The sequence below is a fragment of the Aegilops tauschii genome, chromosome 5, assembly GCF_002575655.3.
Source record: "Aegilops tauschii subsp. strangulata cultivar AL8/78 chromosome 5, Aet v6.0, whole genome shotgun sequence".
In the NCBI taxonomy this organism is placed as follows: Eukaryota; Viridiplantae; Streptophyta; class Magnoliopsida; order Poales; family Poaceae; genus Aegilops; species Aegilops tauschii.
The window spans coordinates 42,180,909-42,186,241 of record NC_053039.3 but is presented as its reverse complement, the minus strand read 5'-3'; the positions used below and the strand labels follow the sequence as shown (position 1 = coordinate 42,186,241).

Genomic DNA, 5,333 nt, shown 5'->3' with positions numbered 1-5,333 from the left:
GTGCACGTTAGAACTGCAGTCAGCTGCTGGGGTCAAACCCAAATCTCATGAAGCCATTAATCTAGCAGTCATTAGAACTACTCGTTAGTGTCTTGATAATTTAATAGTCACCGCAGCTTAAGATCTTTCCATGATCTTGTAGTCCGGTCGCCTGTAAACAACAGTGTCATTAAACCAATGATGATGACGTGAACTTCATGCCACCTAAGTTACTCCACCTTGGGGAACAAAGGGGCAGCTGTCTCGCTCTGATTCGCTGCAGAGTACTTTACTGCCCAAGTGGCTGGTCCCAGCGGTACACGTGTCCGATCCTGGCTTGCTTCACTAGATTGATCGCCAAAATCTAAACTATACTGGTAACGGTGATTGTCCTAAAATCCTTAATTATTCTGGTCGTTTGGTCCGTCTCGAAAGATAGGAGCAAAAGGGTGTTCGGCAAGATACACACCCCGATTCAGCGTATGATGGATCGAATTAAGGCGGGAGCACAGCAATGGGCCATCGCAACCAATCTCTATTATCTAAAAGAAACTTAGCGTTCCGTTTTCCCTCTTACGTTCCCCGCTTCGTCAAGCCTCTCGTACGACCCCCTCACCTCCCGATTTTCTTCCCCCGTCCCAGTCCCACCTCTCGTACGACCCACTCGATTTCTTTCCCCCTCTGGCCTGCTCCTCATGCCGGCGTCCGGCGCCACCGCTACCAACCTCCAGCCGTCGTCCAGTAACCTCTCCCGCGCGCCCTATCTCGCTTCTTCTCCCTTCTCCCTTCCTTTTCTCTCTCTCACAAATCTTGTCTCTCTCTGTTTCAGAAACAACAGCACCATGGATCCCGATGTGGAGCTCCACTGCAGCCCGATCTGACCTGGGAGCGACCAGATCCGTGCGTCTCCGCCTCGCTCCGCGTGCCTCCATGGTCCGCCGTCTTCCCGAGCGCCGGCGCCACGCGACCAGATCCGTGCGTCTCCGCCTCGCTCCGCGCGCCTCCATGGTCCGCCGTCTTCCCGAGCGCCGGCGCTCAGCCGCCGCCATCCCATGCCATGGTCGCCTCCCTCCAGAACGACGTGCCATGGTCGCTTCCCTGCCTCTCCCGCAAGTGGGCCTTTGCGTTTCTTTGCTTTTTTTCAGGACACTAGGTGCCAGGTAAGGTGACCCAAGACTATTGCTTTCAGTTATTCAATGGTGTTCATACTGCATATTGCTATCAGATATGCCATTGCCTGCAGTGGCAAGCTTGAATGCCATGTTTGCATGTTTATTTGATTCAAGTGTATAGATAAGGGGTAAACTGAACCATGCTAATTCGCTACCAGGTTGGAGATTTGGGATCGGATGCGCCAATAACAAGGGACCAAGGTGATGAACTAACGGCACGGGCAGAATGATTCTTCAGGTACCAACATAGTCGTCGACTAGAGAATTAAGTTAACTGTTTGATTTACTTGAAGCTCCAAATTGTAGTTATTTTATTCATTCACTAATTTGGTATAATCCTAACCTAGGAGGATTATCACTGTATGATATGAGATTAGGACGTTTAGCAATGATAAAACTCTGACATTGGATGGTTCTTTTCTGAAGTACAGTTGTAAGATCTTTGATTCTAGCTTCGACCTTTAACTGGACAGTACTAATTGGACATATAATTGGGAAATTATGCACAAGATATTCTGTTGTCTTTTGTTCTCCAATCAGATTCATCTAGCACTTTGTACACTTTCTAATTGTTCTACCCTCTACCTCTGAAACAAATTTGGTGATTTCTGCTATGATAGTTTCCAGAATAGTTTGGCCCTCGAGACACTTCCACTGTTTGGCGCCTATTGATTATTATTGGAATTGGTTCGACAAACTGTGTATATGTGACAAATTTACTAATATACTGACCTAGCCTAATAATACGACAAACTGCTGCCTCTCCTCTCTGCTCCTTGCTGCCTGCGGCTGTCCCATCTCTCCTAGCGCTGCTGCTGCACTTCTTCTGAAGCTCTTCTCAACCCCGTTGCTTAAGTTCTTCTCTGAACTCCAACCTGCGGCTGTCCCATCTCTCCTAGCGTTGTTGCTGCTTCTCTCTCTCAATTTTTTCTGTAATTCTGTGAACCATTGTTGTGCGATTATATGATTTGTGGTATTTGCTTGAGTGAACCTGTAAGGTTTGTACCTTATGCAAAGTGCTAGCACCTACATATTATCCAAATTTTTCTTCTAAATGTCATGAGGCATGAGCCACAAATTTTCTCAAGAATGACCCTTGGTATATATAAGGCATGCATGCAATTTTAATAATACTCTTTTGGCTCTCATTTATCTGTTGCCTTAGAGCATCGTATAATATAGAAGAGTCAATCAAACAAAGCTCTTTCAATATCGGACAAAATATTTGTTGCCTGATTTATTTATAAGAAAATTCTTCTGTGTATTTAGTTACATGATTTTAATTTGATCGTCTTCTTCCATCTTATTTTTGGTGACTATGATATTTTCTTAGGTTCACCTTGACCTTCACTGCCCGTGAAAGAGCTTAAGTAAATTGATGTTGTATCATCAGAATCTGTAGCCTGGCTCAGTTTTTTTTGTCTATACATACACTTCAATTCCTTGCTCGCACTGAAATCCCTCTTTGTCACAGGATGAATCAGAAACTGAAGATGATGATACAATGCACACAGAAGAAGCTTCCTCTGTCCTCATCACTGCACTGTAGTCTTTCAGCCAAGCTCTGGTGAATGATGCCGGAGAAAAAGATATCGTGACAGAGGTTCATGTCTTCTTGTGTCCAACCCTAGATCACAGGGGCTCTCTTATCAGCAAAATAGCTACTCTAGATGCGCAGATAAAGAGCTCTTGGTTGATTTATTCTTGAAAGCATGACCTAAAATACATCACCAATGCATAAATGACTATTGTTCTCCCGTTGCAACGCACGGGCAATTATCTAGTCATTTTCAATAAAGGGTGGATTTTCTTTTTGGAAAGACTTTCAATCTATTCATCTTTAATCATAGCAGTACAAGGAACATCGGAAATAAAAATTACATCCAGATCCGTAGACCACCTAGCGACGACTATAAGCACTGAAGCGAGCCGAAGGCGCGCCACCATCATGACCCCTCCATCGCCGGAGTCGGGCACAACTTGTTGTAGTAGACAGTCGGGAAGTCGCCGTGCTAAGGCCCCATAGGACCAGCGCATCAGAACAGCAACCGCCGCCGATGAAGAATAACGTAGGTTGGAAGGATTCAACCCGAAGACACACGAACGTAGACGAACAACGACGAGATCCGAGCAAATCCACCAAAGATAGATCCGCCTGAGACACACCTCCACACACAGAGCATCAAGAGGATACAAACTCAAAGAGCACACACCCGGCCTCTGCATAGCTAGGATGCACACAGCCAACACAAACATGCACACACACAAAAACAAAGGCGGCAAATAGCAAAGTCATATAAGACCAAAGCTATGTGTAGCCGAGGAAAAAAGAAAAACCCAAAGTGATCAGAGCCACGATCGGCAAACTACAGCAAACACCATATCCGCACCAATTATCTAATGACACCACATAGGCGACGAGATTCTTCAACAGCAACGCCTTGAAGAAGGGAGCGGCACTCAAGCGTCGCCGTCATCGGATCCAACCATCAAGGCTAGAATCTAGGTTTTCACCCTGAAAAATCAGTCAGAGCATATTTGGCCAATGCCTTCAACATGGTAACGATGTAAAAAAACATCGCCATTGCCAGGTATAACCAGCTCGGGTCAGACCTAGGCTTTCACCACGGACCTCGCGACGGTAGCACCACCATCGATGTCATGCAAGTGTTGTCGCCACCACTTTTTCACTATCCCAGCAGTTACATGCAATGTCACCGCCGCCATTGCACAACCATTTCTCTGCGTCAAGTGGTCACCCATAATTTGGATCCCACTTTCGAAGTGAACCACTGGATCTTGAGATGAACCGAAGAGAAGCAGTGACTTTGAAAGATTATGCGGATTGGGTATCCAATCAATTAATCCTCCAAACCAACTAAACCGGGGAAGCTGAAGCGGACATGCAATTCTCAGGTGAGGGAAGGGGGAAGCTCCAGGAAGGCTTCGCTCGCTCACTCAAAAAGTTCTAACGCTTGCAATGATCACCGCCGCCGTGGAGCCGTAGGAGGTCGTTGCAGCACAGTGTGCAGTTACTCTCACTCGGTCGACCGAATCTGGATCACCATCACCAAGCCGTGGATCATAGTGCCGCGGGTGGTCACCACCAGATCCATGGTTGCAGGCCCGTGAACCTTCATGGGATCACTACGCCCAGTAAACATGCCCGTGTAAGATGTCGTCGTAGATAACAATGCATCCGTACGCGAGCCATGGTGCCAACTATAGTGAGGAGTCACCGCACTTCAGGATCAAGCGCGCCGCCAAGTGCCCACAAGGGCCATCAGACGGATCCATGCACGAAGATCCAATAGATGCCTGGTGAGCCATCGTGCCTCCATGTAAGCATGCATCTTGTACCATCGTACGTGCTTAACATATGCGAATGAGATGCCTCCTTCAGCCACGATCTGGAGTCCCTTGTACGTCCTCCGCTAGAGGAGACATCGCACGAGACTGCGACGTGTAGCCGCTGATCGACCACTTGATCTAGAGGGAAGACCCCGACGAGATCACATGCCGCCATGCAGCTCACACGGCGGGCGGCGCCGGCCAACCCCGCAGCACATCTGCCACAACTGCATCCCACTACACCGCCGCCGCTGCACGGAGAATGAATCCTCGCCGTCGCCGTCGGCCGCACGGACTTTGCCCGGCGATGTCCTCCGGCGACGGCGAGGGGAGCAGACTTAGAGCCTGCCGGTGGAGGGCGGAGGAGATGGCTGCCGCCCGTGCCGCCCGGAGATGACGCGGGGGCCGGTCCGTTTTTTCAGGAGTTAGCTCAAAGTTTGTGTCTGAGACTTGTGCTGGTCTGATACATGTCAAGATTAGGACAAAACGAGTTCATCGACAATTTTCAGCAAAAATCTAGAGGGACGTAATTAATCGACTTGGGAAGGCGGTAACAATCAATAAACTAAGGTGCAAAAATTATAAAGAATTATTTTTGTCGTTGCCAAGCACTGAATTTATATGTAAAATTTCAAGATTACACATATTAGATCCACAAACAATTTTTACATATCCGATTCACTTGATCACTGGATATATTGCAAGAGTCAAGAAAATATTTGGGAACTGTAGGTCGATGTCGTCACACTACAGCAATATGTATAACCCCACATTATCCCACTTTATGATGCAGTTCCTGATTACCAGACTGATTAGGTTAATTTACAAAAT

The 5,333-nt window shown here is 47.3% G+C and overlaps 1 long non-coding RNA gene across 1 annotated transcript; it reads left to right on the top strand.

The window, feature by feature from the left end:
* The first annotated feature begins 603 nt into the window (after positions 1-603).
* LOC109742918 (uncharacterized) lies at positions 604-3,615 on the top strand. Its single transcript, XR_012183579.1, has 4 exons — positions 604-720; positions 809-1,139; positions 1,310-1,389; positions 2,626-3,615. It is a non-coding gene; the product is annotated as an uncharacterized lncRNA (long non-coding RNA).
* Positions 3,616-5,333: the final 1,718 nt, after the last annotated feature.